The following is a 15,103-nucleotide window of genomic DNA, read 5'->3' as shown; positions in this document are numbered from 1 at the left end:
TTATCAACAGAACTCCATGTTCATGTTTACATTTTTGCTAATGTTAATGGAATGGCCTACAACCATTCCCTTGTCCATCCGCCATCACCTCGTGATGGTGCATCCGTCTGTCGCTGGAAGTTTAGCCCACCCAGAAGTTGGACCCAATTTCTGCATCTGCCAGTGGTGCCCCAGCTCCCCCTCTGCCACATGACCGGAGTCTTTCCCCAGCCCCCAAAGTAAAATTCTTAGAGAGGAGGAGAGGTGTGAGGGGAGGGGGTAGAATTGAGTATGAAGAGGTGGTGGTGGTGGGTGGGGGGGATGGGGTATTGAGTAAGAGGACGAGGGGTGAATTGAGTAAGAGGAGGTGGGAGGGAATTGAGTGAGGACAGTGGCAGGAGGACAGTGGCCCGCAAACAAAAATTGTGCCCATTTATTGACACGCCTGAAAATAAAGGTTTTCCACACCTGTCCTAAATAGTCTTTATTATTATCATTTTATTTTAGGGTTTATTTTTTTACTTTTAACTAGATATATTTCAATTTTTGAAACTTCTTTAAAGTTTTTCACGTCTTCATTTATGATTTAGCATTAAATTAGTGATTTAGTGGGTAACCACTACTGGTGACTGTAACGCTTGCGCTCACCACGAACAAGGCGGGACCCCGGTTCTGAGGTGGGAGAGTATAGAACACGCCACCCACAGCAGCGGAGGCACGTCTGGAGAGTGGATAGTCAAGGTTTGCAGGATCCAAAGTCTAGCCGGGTCGGTACACAGGAGATCAAACACAGAGACAGGCATGGCAAGGCAAAACAACAGGACCAGGGACGTGGGAACAGCAAGGCTACAATTCTCTGTCAGCTATGCTCATCCAAAGAAGGAGTGAGAGAGCTGAGCATATATGTGTGAGAGAGTCCAATGAGACAGGGGTGGAGCGGAGGAGCGGCCTCTGCGGAGGAAAGGAATAGACTGTGAGGTGCAGGAGACAGGTGAGCAAGATAATGAGTCTTGACACGTAGTTGGGGAGCGGTGCACGTACGTCACGAATAAGCGAAAAACAGCAACATGTCAATATATTGAATGTCTGAAAAATTTTGTTTTCCGTTCTGACAATGAATTCAAATGGGAGATGGGTAATTGCCAATCACCCAAACAAAAAGATTGCCAATCTTGTTTGCTTCACCAAGTAATAAATCACATCAGATTTGTGGATGCCCACTACATTATAATTTGGAAAATTAACAGTGACATGGGATAGATTCATCAAAGATAAGGGTAGTAAGACCAACCTACAATACACTACAGGTTACAAAGTCCCCTGTACTTTCAAAGAGTCAGAGATAGAGGGTCTTTATGTAATAAGATTATATTTGTAATTATTTAAAAAAATGCATGTCAATATTTTTTAGCTAAAAACTAATACAAACCTTCAGAAAAAGTGTCGTATATATGAAGTCATGTTGATTACCTGATTGATGCAATTTAAATGATTTTTTTTTTGTATTTATAACTAGTATTAGTAGATATAAAAGATTAGTTTAATATTGTTTATAATATGCTTGCCATACTGTTAAGTAAATGCATTTGGGTAATCTTTATAATAAACATCCCTGATGTGTTAAATACATTTCTAGGGTTAAAACAAAGCAACTTAATTCTGTAGTAACATTATTAACAAACGTTTTCAGTCAAGTAGAACTTGACAGATGATTTCGACATGCTTACTCGTTTTTATGGGGGCATAGATATATTCTTCTTTAGTACATAACATTTACATCTGTACGTCTACAGCACTGTAGAAATACCAGAAATTCCATTAAAAGCAATTTAATGGAAGGGTGACATAGGATCAAGAATGTGGGTAAGGAAAACACTCTGAGTGTTAGTGATTTCCTTACCCACATTCTTCATCCTATGTCACCCTTCCATTAAATTTCTTTTAATTTTCGTTTGTGCAGAGCTCTTGTTTTTCATTTTGCTGTGCACCATCAACCCTCATTGGGATTTCTACAGTGGCTATTTACCGGATGGGAGCACGCCATGATAAAGAGTCAAGAGGCTGTATACATTAGTGCATCAGGAAGTGAGTACGTACCCTCCTTTGGGGCTTTTCTTCAGTATTCCTGATTGTGGACACTTATTCCGTATACTCCAGAGGCAGAACTTACTGGTGGTTAGGAGAACTGGACAGACCGGCTTTCATTAGGCTTTCATTAGGTCAATCTGTCCATATTATCCCTGCTTCCACCCATACTAGGTTTGTTTTCCACCTATTATGAGTATCAATTTATATGTGAATATGCCAGATTATTGGATTTTAGAAGTTAAACAATCCCGTACAAGCAACATATTTCCCTTGACTCACCAAGATTATTCATATTGATAAATCTACAAATCCCTTCAAGATATCTTGTCGTACCGGATTCAGGACTGTCTGTCTATTTTTGTGTACACCTAGAGCAGTCCATTCTGCGAGCCCCAACAATTGGAAAAAATATTTCCGGTTCAAATATTTCAGGTTGACACAATGTAAAATTAGATGTTCATGTTGTTTGTGACGCTTGGTACATATGGGGCAGGTCTGCAAAATGTTAAACCTTCTTTTAATACTCTGGTAGAGCTAATGTAGTACTTCTGCTTAAAATCTATTATAATCGGGCTATGTTAGGCTGCTTTAGTGCTGGTGGGATTGGTTCAGAAGCAGGTGTTGTTATGATTACATAAGTTTCCTAATTATGTTCTCTCAACAAATTCATTTTCAGAATGGAAACTTTGCTGCACACTTATAGGAGTTTGCGAGCAGGGGGTGTTCATTTTCCTTCTTCATTGTTTTTGATTTTTTTCTCTTGAGAAGTCTTGCAGAGCTCCTAAACCCTCAATCATCATCACAAAAGAAAGCCAAACACACTGTATCACCTCCTCCCAGATTCACAGCTGCAGGCTCAGGATTCAGGAAGCACCTTCAACTATCGCTTTGTCATTTCAGAATGGGCAGGAAATTGCAGGCTAATTATTATAAATGTGAACTCAGAGCCAGAGTGGATCATTGCAGATGGTGGAAGTAAGTGCCCATGACAGATCAGGGCCTCTTTAGAGAGAGTGTATGTTATGGTTTTTATAACACTCTCTCCCGATACTATCCGTCTCCTTCACCAAAGATAGGGCCTTTGTTATCTTTGTGATCAGAAACAACATCTTGTTGCAAAATGTCAGAAAACCATTGTTTTGCTAAGCGATAATGAGGAAAGGCAGGGTTGCAGACATCTCTGAGACATGCAGATGTACCTAACAGTGGTATTTTAGTTTACTGTAGAAAAACATGGCTATTTTATCTTCCAAATATCTCAACAATCCATGGATCCCACCTATGTGGTGGAAGTATAAATTGTGTCCTGACCCATTACCATAAACGTTAAGAGGGACCTATGTGCAGTTGATTTGTCTCATTAGCAGTACATTCTGTCATGAAGATAAAGTGAAGTGAGGTGTATGGGGCATTTTTGTATAGATGAGCAATTTTCTCTTCTTCACTCCTTTAATTTAAAGTGTCATATCAATTACAGTTTGACTTATCTGCCTGGGTGGCTTCATGAGATAATTCATACACAGAGTAAAGGTGCATTCCCACACAGGATCAAATTGAACTAATGAACTGATCACCATGATGTATTTGTTAAAGGGAAAACTAGTTGATTGGTGCCTTTGAAAAAACTGGGCAGGTATATGTATTGTTTAGTAATTTGTAAAGGTTTTGATTCTTTTCACTTACAGCTGGGGTGTAACATTACTGCTTTTCACATAGCATAAAGGTGCATTCACTTTTAATTATAGTACAGGCAATGTTTCTACAAAATAAATGTATCTTCATTGCAGCAGCTGCATTGACGTATTTTTAAGAAAACTTCTAGAATTCATTACAAAAATGTTGGTCCGTTATAAACAAATAATAACAAATGATACATATTTTATTTGGTCGTCAATAACGTTGGCAACATCTATGCATTTTTGTAATTTATTTTTTACCTTTATTAACTTCTTTATTGAGCATCTAATTAATGGCTGCCTATGTATATTTATGAAGTGCCCACAAAAAGCATGAGAGAAGCAAGAGATTTTGTGGCACTTGAAGTGTAATGTGTTTATTAGAGCTTTCATGCTCTGTTTATAATGTGAAGTATTGTATTGTAAACATGCTTGCTAACGCTTTAATAATTATGACAGCTTTTCTCCCATTATTTAAGTGGAAGCATTTGTCAAATGCCTGTTTTCTCCCTGAAAATTATTCCCTCTATGCATGACAATGAAATTATCCGTTGTTTTGGCCAGTGAGATTATTATGGACAATAGATGTTTGTGAAATAAATAAGGATATGACATGCTTATCATACAGTAAGTAGACACATTTGTAATATGACTAGAGTACTAATCTTCTTCTTCTTCTTCTTCTTTTTCTTTTTCTTCCATAGCAGTTATATACCTTAATGGGGTCCGCAGTTGCAAAGTGAGCTTTGTCATGAGCTACAGTGGTGTTCATGTCCACAAAGCCTTCTTTTCCTTTCTGTGTCAGATATCAAGAAACTTGAAAACTATAAATAAAGTAGGAAAGCTATTTTGCCTAATTTTAATAGGATTTACATGATGTAGGGGTCACATTTGGCTCCTCCCTCACATTCTCTTCTCACATTCACAATGTAGCTAAAACCTGCTGTTTTTACCTCCGTAACATTGCAAAATATGCCCCTTTCCTGTCTCTCACCTGTCTCCCCAACAATCTACCCTAAACACTGCTGCTAGAATCACTTTACTCTTTCCTAAATCTGTCTCAGTGTCTCCCTTCCTGAAATCACTCTCCCAGCTTCCTATTAAACTCTATCACTTACATAATTATCCTCCTCACTTTTAAAGCTTTACACTCTTCTGCTCCTCCTCAGTCCTAGTTTCTCACTACACACTATTCTCACTGACTGCCCCACACCTCTCGAATGCCCTTCCCCTCAATATCCAACTGGCACCCTCTCTTTCCACATATGGGTAGCTCCGCTGGATGACCTGGACCTTTGCAGACGCCCTTATCATAACACCCTCATCCTGTCTCTGTAAGTTCTCCCTACTTACCACTTAGATTGTAAACTCTTCGGGGCAGGGACTCCCTTTCTTATTGTTACTTTCATTGTTTAAGCACTTATTCCCACTGTGTTATATTATTATGTCATGTGTGTTACTGCTGTGAAGCGCGATGTACCTGGATGGCACTATATAAATAAAGGTATAGATACATACATATATATGTTCTAAAAACACAAAGTAATATGCTTTGCATTCAATTATTTATTGAGAAAATTGAACCTTTAATTTGTAAATAAAAAACAGTCTCTCTCTCTCCCTCTCTCTCCCTCCCTCTCCCTCTCTCTCTCCCCCCTCCCCCATACATATGGAATGTCAAAGAAAAGCTTCTTTGTGTTAATCTTTAAAGCAGCATTCCGCACTGTAGTGTGTTTGTTCTAGCAGGGCTGCTCTGTTTTTCCCTGACAGATCTGGTGACATCCCATTTCACACGGCTCTTGAACCATGTAGAATATCTGCCCGCCGGACACAAAATGGTTGCAGAGGCAGTGCTCACTCCGGCAGCCAATAGAATGCCCCAATCGGCTTTCTATTGATGACCCATGGCCATGTGTGTAGTCCTGGTAGCCATCTTTGTATTTATTTTTGTGACAAAACCGGCATAAAAAAAAAGACCAATATCTTGAGAACCGGGGGAGGGGGCGAGGGGGTGGGTCCTGATACATGGGAGACCACCAGTGGCGGATTTAAAAATCGCTTACCTTGATGCCGCCTCCTCCTGCAGTGCCGCCCTACTCCTTCAGTGTTGCAGCATCAAGTGACACCATGTGACACCACAATGCTGAAGGAGGAGGCAAGAACTTTACAGAGGCCCCACGCTCTGCCCGGGCAATTAGTGTTGGGCCCGGACCTAATGGGAAATCCGCCACTGAGGACCATGGATGAGCTACAAGGGACCACCCGATTTAGGTAAAATAAAGCTGTTTTAATTTTTTATACATGAACATAGTGTCATAAAGAAAATACAAGAAACACTTAACAGTGGTCACACTGTTCCTTATAAATGTAAATCTATACTTCAAAGGAGCAATCCGAGCCATTGATTTTTTATTTTTATTCTTATTTAGGATTGAAGCAGAGCTGAACCCCATTAATTTCAACTCCGTGGATCCCTTGTTTCCAGAGATACTTATCTCTGTAAGGGGTGCCGGTAGCCGCTCCGACATCACATGGGCCAATAGGAAGATGCACTAATTACATAATGGCTTCCTAGGCCCACAGGGTATGTGAACTTGGAAACACCGCCATTATGTGACCTCTGGTAGCGGAGCAGAGCGGCTACCAACACCTTCTATGGAGGGAAGTAGGGGTTCCCCAGAGCTGAAATTAACAGAGTTCAATTATAAATAAAAAACTTTGCAAAACACAACGCCAGCAGGGATTGCCGCTTTATGCTTAGTCTTTTGCATTTTGCAATCAAGAAGTACATCAAAGAAGTTAAAAAGGAAATTTGGAATACCACAAGATATCTCAAATTACAAAGCTGTTTTTATTGCTGGTGTATGTATATACGTTTATAGTGTCATCCATGTAGGCAATGCTTTATACAATCTGCATGCAGGCATTAAAACACATGAAATGTTAATATGATATGGGAACAAGCGCACCAACAGTTGATCTTGACAAAATATGTGCGCCTTTTTTGACACAGTAATAAGCCCATAAAATAGGACATTACTTACCCATTAAAACCCTGACTGGAAAACCTGCTTTAATCCTGCTGGAGCATGCATGGCCAGGTAATGCACTGTGGGATTATTCTGGGATTATTATAGGTTACATTTGGTTTAATTGTTTTTTATTTTAATAGATTTTTTTTAATGTTAACAGCTGTTACTGGTTAACAGTTTTGGGCATTTCTGAATGTTCTACATATAGCCATGGCTGGTTCAGACTATCTTTCTGCCTTCCTGTCACATAAATTCTAATAGATACAGACAGTGACAGGCTATCCTGTGGGGTTTACCCCCTCATGCAGCCTCCCTGAGTGGCAGGAGAGGAGGTGACACTGGGTCTGTGTTGCAGCCAATCATGGTGCAGAGCCTATGCTCTTCCCTTTCTGCATTAGGGAGGAAGCACTCCAAATTATAGAGTCCTACCCAGCCGGGGAAGGGAGAGGAGTTCAGCTCTGCCCTTCCTGGGGCTGAGACATGGCTGCAGTCCCTCCTGGGGCCCAAGATCTAACAGAGCTCTAAGCCTCACCATTATCAGAAGGCCGGTACCATCCAGAGATCTGAGATCGATACCTAACTACAATGACATTCGCAGTGGCTGCCTGATCAAAGATCCTTTTTATATACTACTGCCTGAGTAAAAGCCAATTCGTTAGGAGTATGAAAGATATCTGTCGTGGAGGGGACTGTCTCAGGATCCCTGAAGCCTACTGCGACTGGAGGCCCTAATGATATCAAACTGAGAGTCTGAGGATCACCAAAAGCCTGTCCTGTTCCCCACAACATCGCGGAAGCTCATCTTTCCTGGAGCCAAACAGGTACAAAGCACCACACAGACCTGTAGCCAGGGCAAAATCTCCCAGAGGGGGGTGGGGGTGAATATTTGCACAAAGCAAACAGATTAGGTTATCTTCTTTGGCTTCTTATCGTGGCCATGACCAACTCTCTGTAATTTCATCATTTTTTACTTTTAGTATTTGCATGTGACCTGTGTAAACTCCATCAGTTAGTTCCTTGACCTACCTGGGCTCCATGAGGAAGATCGAAAGAGGAAAAGAAAATCTACTTTTGCAATGCAAATGTTTCATCCAATGGCAAATAAAGGCAATAGCAAAATAATTGTTGTTATTATGAATATCGTGCATTAGCAGATTTACTATACTGTTCATTGTGTAAGGCAGAATTAAGAGTAACATTTTAAGTTGATAAAAATATTGCAACTTACTTTGCTTTTCACAAGTGGGTAGATTTAGGACAAGGACCCTGTGAATCATAAACATAACAACTGAATATAAGGAATATACAGTATATATTGACAGAGTATCCCCTCTCTGTGCAATAACACATGTCATAGTTGAAATAGTACACATACATTTTTAGCAAAAGTGAAGGTAGGAGATTTTTGGAAAAGATTCATCAAAGCAAAATGCAGCCACGGCCCAGTGAGTCAGTTATTATTTAATGTCAGTGGCCAGTTTTTAAGGTTTTGCGTATTTATTATATTATCAGCACTTCTTGTGTAGTGCGTGTTGTGTGTAGTTCTTCACAGCCATGGAGAGTCCTTTCAGAATGTCCATTGCCACAGAGTGCCAGCTGTCAAAGCCACTGTGTCTTCAGAGTTATGTGGACAATTTTGTGAACACGTGGCTCCGATTTGCCTCACCCCTTTCCCCCCTCCTTCCCAGTCCAATGTCAAGAATGGAATTTGAACTTCCCCCAGAGACATGCAGTTGCAAACAGCCCTAGTAGAAAGAATAATACTATGGGATTCGGCGAATGTCATAAGGGACCCCGAGAGGTTCATGAAATGTCATAGAGGCAATAGAATTTGTAAAGTTTTTCCAAAATGTCCACTGTATTTACTTACAGGAATGTAACGAGACATGTGACTTCTAGGTGCATTCACTTTTAATAAACATAAAAAAGGGTTATGCAACCTCTTGAAGCTGTTCCAACTCTGTAACACGTTGCGCAATGCAGCGATGCCTCAGAAATAATTAAATAAGGAAATAACAACGGCACTTAATTTGTATTTTCTTTGGTTCTTAAACTCCATGTTATTTCTCTCTACTACGCCTACATTTAACATTTAGTCGATGACTATTTGTGTATTTTTGCTGGCCACAAAGCGCGAAAGGAAGAGAGAGAGAGAGAAGCAACAGATGGCATCCCGGGGGTGGGGGTTGGGGGAGGTTATCATGTGAGGTATTATAAACATACTGTTCAACTCTTCACTAATTATGACCAATTCAGGTGAACACATGGAAATGCACCTGTTTCCTCCCTGACAGACATTCTATGGATTCAAGACTATGGAGACATCCCCATCACCATGATCCCCTCACAACTGGAACAATTGTCCTGAGATTCTCAAAGCCGCCACTAGACTAACTTCTTTCAAGACTACAGCTGTCTCACATTTTAATCTAGTCCTGTAACTGATGCATATGCCCATAACATATATCATCTTTAACATTTCATGCAGTGTCTTTATATATAATGTAAAACCCTGGTCATTTAATGTAACCATGTACAGTATTTGTAAGCATGTATTGTCATCAAGACATACTTGAAAACGAGAGGTAAGTCTCAATATATTACTTCCTGGTAAAAAATGTTGTCAATGCAATTTTCCTTCCACCAGATTCCCCTGATACATATTTGGAAAAAAATAAGAATATTAAGTAATTATTGTAAGTAAAACAAAATTATGCTTTATATATACATTTGTTTCTATGAGTATGGTAATATTGCTGGAATATTAATCCTATCAGCGAAATATTGCGCTTTAAAAGGGGAACTATGACAGATAATCATCATTTTAGAAATATTTGTTAAATATTAACTTGCCATAAAAACACAAAGGGAATGTGAATGTCACAAGGGCCCTTGTGTGACGGGTCCTGTGATGTTTACTAAGATCTAGATACACAAAAGGATGCTAAGCTTCTGCACACCTTCACTCCCACAGGATGATTAAGTTATGCATGCAATTTCCTGGTTCTTATTCTGGAATGTCACCAATCAAAGAGCGGCGAGATACCAGGTCTGCCAATTGCAAAACTGGGGCAAAAATCTGTACCCGATTTGGGAAACAAAAAGAATCCCACAGAAAGTAACAGTGTTATTTCTTTAATAAATAGATGTTGTTTTTTGAATCAATATTGGCCCACGTTTCCTAGCTAAAAGACTAGTAAACAACCCACATTTCCTTATAACGTCGTCATTTTTTATGCAGAAGAGAACAATATTGGTATAATATGGTACAATATTTGAAAATGCTATTCTTCCATAGATGACTCAGATTCTATTCTTCCATAGAACATACAAGACCACTTATGTTATCTAAAATAAGTATCCTTTAAGCAAATCATATCCTTCATACTTTATTGAGAAATAAATACATTTGGAATTTTGGAGGAATACTTGTGTCAATGTATTTTTCATGCAACATAGCAGTTAGGACAAATATATATAGCTGCTAAGGTAATGAAGTTGCTTTAATGTGAATTTTACTAATAGTGTACGGGAGCAGGAGGTCTCCCGAGCTGAACCGTATTGATTTCAGCCCCGGGGACCCCCTACTTCCCGACATACAGGCCCCAGTAAGGGTTGCCGGTATCTCCTGCAGCCTTTAAATCCCCTGGTTACGTAGGCTGTGAACCAGAGGATTTAAAAATGGCGGGGATACTGACACCACATATCCAACCCCCTTCCCTCCATCCTCTCTCACCCCCTCCCTTCATCCTCTCTCACCCCCCTCCCTTCATCCTCTCTCACCCCCCTCCCTTCATTCTCTCTCACCCCCTCCCTTCATCCTCTCACCCCTCCATTCATCCTCTCTCATCCCCCTCCCTTCATTCTCTCTCACCCCCCTCCCTTCATCCTCTCTCACCCCCCTCACTTCATCCTCTCTCACCCCCTCTCCCTTCATCCACTCTCACCCCCCTTCCCTTCATCCTATCTCACCCCACCCCTCCCTTCATCCTCTTTCACCCCTCCCTGTCATTATCACTCCCACAGGACAGCCAGAGAAAACACACACACACACACACACACACACACAAACACACACACACACACACATAAACACACACACACACACACACACAAAACAGTACAAGTACAGATACACACACACCAGGAAAAAACAGAACAAATACACACAGGACACAGCCGCACCTCTCTCTGCTCCATGCTTTTCCTCTGCTCTTTGGCCACACAACCAGGCTCCTGCCACCTCCATCCTGATTGGCTGCATTACACAGCAGCAGCCAATCAGGATGGAGGAAGCTGTCCAGCCCCTTAGCAGCAGCCGCCCTGCTCTATCCCTTCTCAGGAGAAATCCCGCAATTGGCTACTAAGTTTGGAGAGGTAATACCGGACACATACATGTCGTCCCCTCCCTCCCCCCGCACACATAAATGTCCGGTATTATCTCTCATTTTTTACCAAACAGAGTAACTAAATATTCAATTCAATGCCGGTTCAATACTGGACACCTGGCAACCCTAATCAGTGCAGCAAACGTTGGTCATAAAGTACTGTCTGAATACTGGAGGATTGAGTTTAGAGAATTAACATATTTAAATCTCTTGGAGAAATCACTCAATGTTTTTACTCGCTCATTTAACCCCCTGTGATCTTGACCATAAAAACCAACTCTCCCTTTTTATCTGTGGGACTCCTTTATATTTCGCTATACAAAAGTATTCCCCCTTCCCCCCCTCATTTCTCCATGATCAACAGTGTTGATATTCTATTTTCTGTTCTATATCATGTGTTTTACAAATGATATCTAAGGAGCTTTTTGCCTCTTGTTGTAAACCATTATGTTTCCCTGCAGTCAAGCCCAGATCACTACTTTTTAATGACACTGCAACCACTGCTAATAAATGCTTCACCAACCCAGTACAAGTCAATGTAAGATAAGGGATCTTTTCTAGTGATGTACCGAGTACCTGGCATTACCTGGTAGGTTGTCAGCTACCCGGACATTACCCTGAGTAGTAGGCCTGACGCCGGGTATTACCCGCTATCAGGTAATGTCAGGGTAGCTGAAAAATACATCATCACTCACCTGCTATCAGCGACGGAAGGCGAGAAAGACCCGTGAGGAAGACGGCGGCGACATCTAGGCAAGTCAGCAGAGGTCCTGTCCAATAGGAACGCTTCTGCTCCTGTCACATGGTTCCCCAGCTCACACTTCCATAGAGTCCTGCAGCTCCCGCGCGGGCTGAACACACACTTCTGATGCTGCCACCGCCACAGGACCGCTGTTGACCTTACTAGATGTCGCCACTGTCTTCCTCCACCCCCAGGTAAGTGCCAACGGGGTAACCGGGTACCCTGCCGGGTAGATCATTTAATTTTGGCCGGTACCCGTTTTTTTTTTTTAAAGTAGGACCCGGTTCAACACTAATCTTTTCCATTTTCCTTCTGATAGGAGCGTTTACATGTTGGCCAGTGTGGCTCCATTCAATGCACGCCTAAGTAGTTCAAAGAGAACTGAATGTAATGTAATGAGCTAGAGATCTGGGAAATATCAAATTGTTCTAGCCCTAATTAGTCTATTTTTGCACAAATCACCTTTCAATTTCTAAATCTTCCAACGACAGAGGTACTGATCAGATCCAACTCTAACACTAATCTTGCCTCAGTTACTAGTTTTAAATATTTTGGGTATATGAATATTGACATCCTGACATCCAAAATCTATTCTAAACTGGGTGTACTTTATAGGCATAAATCCTGCCTAATCCCCCTTGTCAAAAAGTACATTGCACAGCAGATGCCAATGCCAGTTATTGACAATGGGGACATAGTGTAGTGCCCTAATCAATATGCTATAAAGCAACTTCCCGATGCTGCAGAATTCAGCAACAATCAAATGCATTCTAGTACAAAAGTCTTCAGCATGTGGAATCAGGCTCACAGCCTATTCAATATGGGCTTCAGACAAAATTCAGAGGGACAATTTAAAGTTGCTAACACAATTAACTAAGAGTATAAACATGAGCAAACTGAGTACACACAAAGGTCCTTCAGTATCAACATACACAAACATGTATTTTGACGCACTGCTCCAATTTTGCTCCACAATTGCGTTATATGTGCCAAACATGTTGCTCCAGTTTCTTGCATAAGGTGCACAGCAAATAAAAATACCACTTGGGAGAACATTTAAATGTCTCAGCCAGGTCTGCTACCTGCCTTTCACCATTATCTCTTAGCACACAGTGCTTCCACTGCAGTCAGTGATTATGGGAAATGTCATGGAAATGAGCACAGTGTGTCACATTTTGCTCTACGTCCATTTTAACATGGAGCCCTAGAAGCTTATTCCTGCCGTATTACACAGCTTTCAGCACAACCTGGGTTACGTATGGTGCACATTTTTAAGCAACAAAGTAATGTCGCCTCAGGCAGATTTTTGGACACAGATTTTAAGGAGAAAACGTGATGCACAGAGGTGCACAGTACATCCAGGGCCGGTTTAACCGTTACGCGAACTAGACGGCCGCCTTGGGTGGCAAAATGTAGGGGGTGCCAGGTGCCTAGTTTGCCTAATGCAGTTTCAAAACCAGGTGGTGGATTCCCCGAGCAGGGGAGAGTAGGGTTGTTGCTAGGGGACTGGGCCGTTTCATCCATCCTGATTGGCTGCATTATTCTGCAGCAGCCAATCAGGAGGAGCTGTCAGGAGTCTGGGGGTGGGCCAAACAGGAGACAGTAGCATAGACTGGAGAGAGGTGAGTCCTGTGTGTGTGTTTGTTCTCTCCTGGTGTGTGTGTGTGTGTGTGTGTGTGTGTGTGTGTGTGTGTGTGTGTGTGTGTGTGTGTGTGTGTGTGTGTGTGTGTGTGTGTGTGTGTGTGTGTGTGTGTGTGTGTGTGTGTGTGTGTATGTTCTCTCCTGGTGTGTGTGTTTGTGTATCTGTTCTGGTGTGTCAGTGTCAGTGGGGGAGAGAGATAGTGGAGGGAGGGAGAGTGTCAGTGGGAGGAGAGTGAGTCAGTGGGGGTAGAGAGTATCAGTGTGAGGGGGAGAAAGAGTGTCAGTGGGGGAGAGAGCATGTCGGTGGGGGGTACAGTGTCAGGGAAAGTGGGTGGGGAGAGTGTTGAGGAGAGTGGGGGGGAAATAGATTGTTGGTGAGAGTGGAAGGAAAGATAGTGGAGGGGAAAGTGGGGGAGAGAGAGAGTCAGGGAGAGCGGAGAGAATGTTTCAATTAGAAAAATACATTCTGAACGTTTATTGGTGGTGGGGTTGGGGGAGGCGGGGGGTCAAGGCTGAAGGTTCGCCTAGGGCGTTGAATACCCTTGCACGGTTCCTGAGTACATCTCAATATAATCTGTGTACTCTGTAACTCCTCTCTAACCCTTTCTATTGACACTCCCAAAAACACAAGCTGATGCACAGTGAAACGCGTGGAGGAAAGTCCTTGATACTGTACATTGGAGCCAAAAGGAGCAACACAAACATGATGCAATTTTCTCAAGTTTTGCTCCTAAATTGCCTTAGTACATACAGTAGGCCCCAAAGTGTTTAGCACATCTATGGTGAAGAATAACAAAGAAAGATAATGAGCTAATAAGGGCAATCTATGACTATCATTGCACAGAAACATTCTGAATACAAATATTCAAATATCTCTTTTATACACAAAATTTTACTCAAAAAGTACAATGGAACTTTTATCCTCTTGCCAAGCTCAAGCTATCAAAACAACACAGTGAAATTATCACAACCCTAGGTCTTTGCACTTTCTTCTTCACACCTTCTTTGCTTTTCACACAAATCGGAGGCTGATGAATCTGGCAAGTGAGCTGTAATAGTGTGAAATACCAGTAAAGCTAATTCCCTTAAACAATATTTGCATAGGGACACTGACTTACATCCTATAGTTGTTGTTACATATGTATAGTTGTAGGAAAAGTGGCTAAATATAGTACATTAAAATTATAAGTGCATACTGTATATATGTTGGCAATACTTCTTACCAAAATTAATCAATAGCTGACATGTTTAAATGGTAAATCTGAGGAATTAATGCTCCATTTTAAGATTTTGTATCTATATATGATGATGTCATCATGAATTTGGAACCAAATGGTCACAATGGAGGAAAAGGATGATATACAATATGTAGCACATTAAGGAGTGTTACACTTGCTTTTACAAAACACGCACTGTTGTTAACTAAGGCAGAAAGCCTTTCTATATTTGTCTGTTGAGGTGGATTGTTTATATATGTCTCCAGCCCTACAGAGGAATAAAAACTACCGATGTAGTGGGTTACACGATTTTTACTCTCTGGCTAACAACGTGGGACAT

General features: G+C 41.4%; 1 protein-coding gene across 2 annotated transcripts in view; it reads right to left on the bottom strand.

The window, feature by feature from the left end:
- The window catches only part of RASGEF1B (RasGEF domain family member 1B), a 629,898-nt gene that overhangs the window by 183,306 nt on the left and 431,489 nt on the right, over positions 1 to 15,103 (bottom strand). Inside the window, exon 1 of one of the 2 annotated variants that reach the window (XM_075606502.1) lies at positions 8,004 to 8,023. The exons of the other annotated variant lie outside the window; for it this stretch is intronic. The gene's annotated coding sequence lies outside the window, so the exon portion shown is untranslated. Of the gene's footprint in view, positions 1 to 8,003; positions 8,024 to 15,103 lie in introns of those variants that run through there. 2 annotated transcript variants of the gene reach the window in all.

The sequence above is a fragment of the Ascaphus truei genome, chromosome 1, assembly GCF_040206685.1.
Source record: "Ascaphus truei isolate aAscTru1 chromosome 1, aAscTru1.hap1, whole genome shotgun sequence".
Lineage (NCBI taxonomy): Eukaryota > Metazoa > Chordata > Amphibia > Anura > Ascaphidae > Ascaphus > Ascaphus truei.
This window is presented reverse-complemented; position numbering and strand designations above follow the sequence as displayed.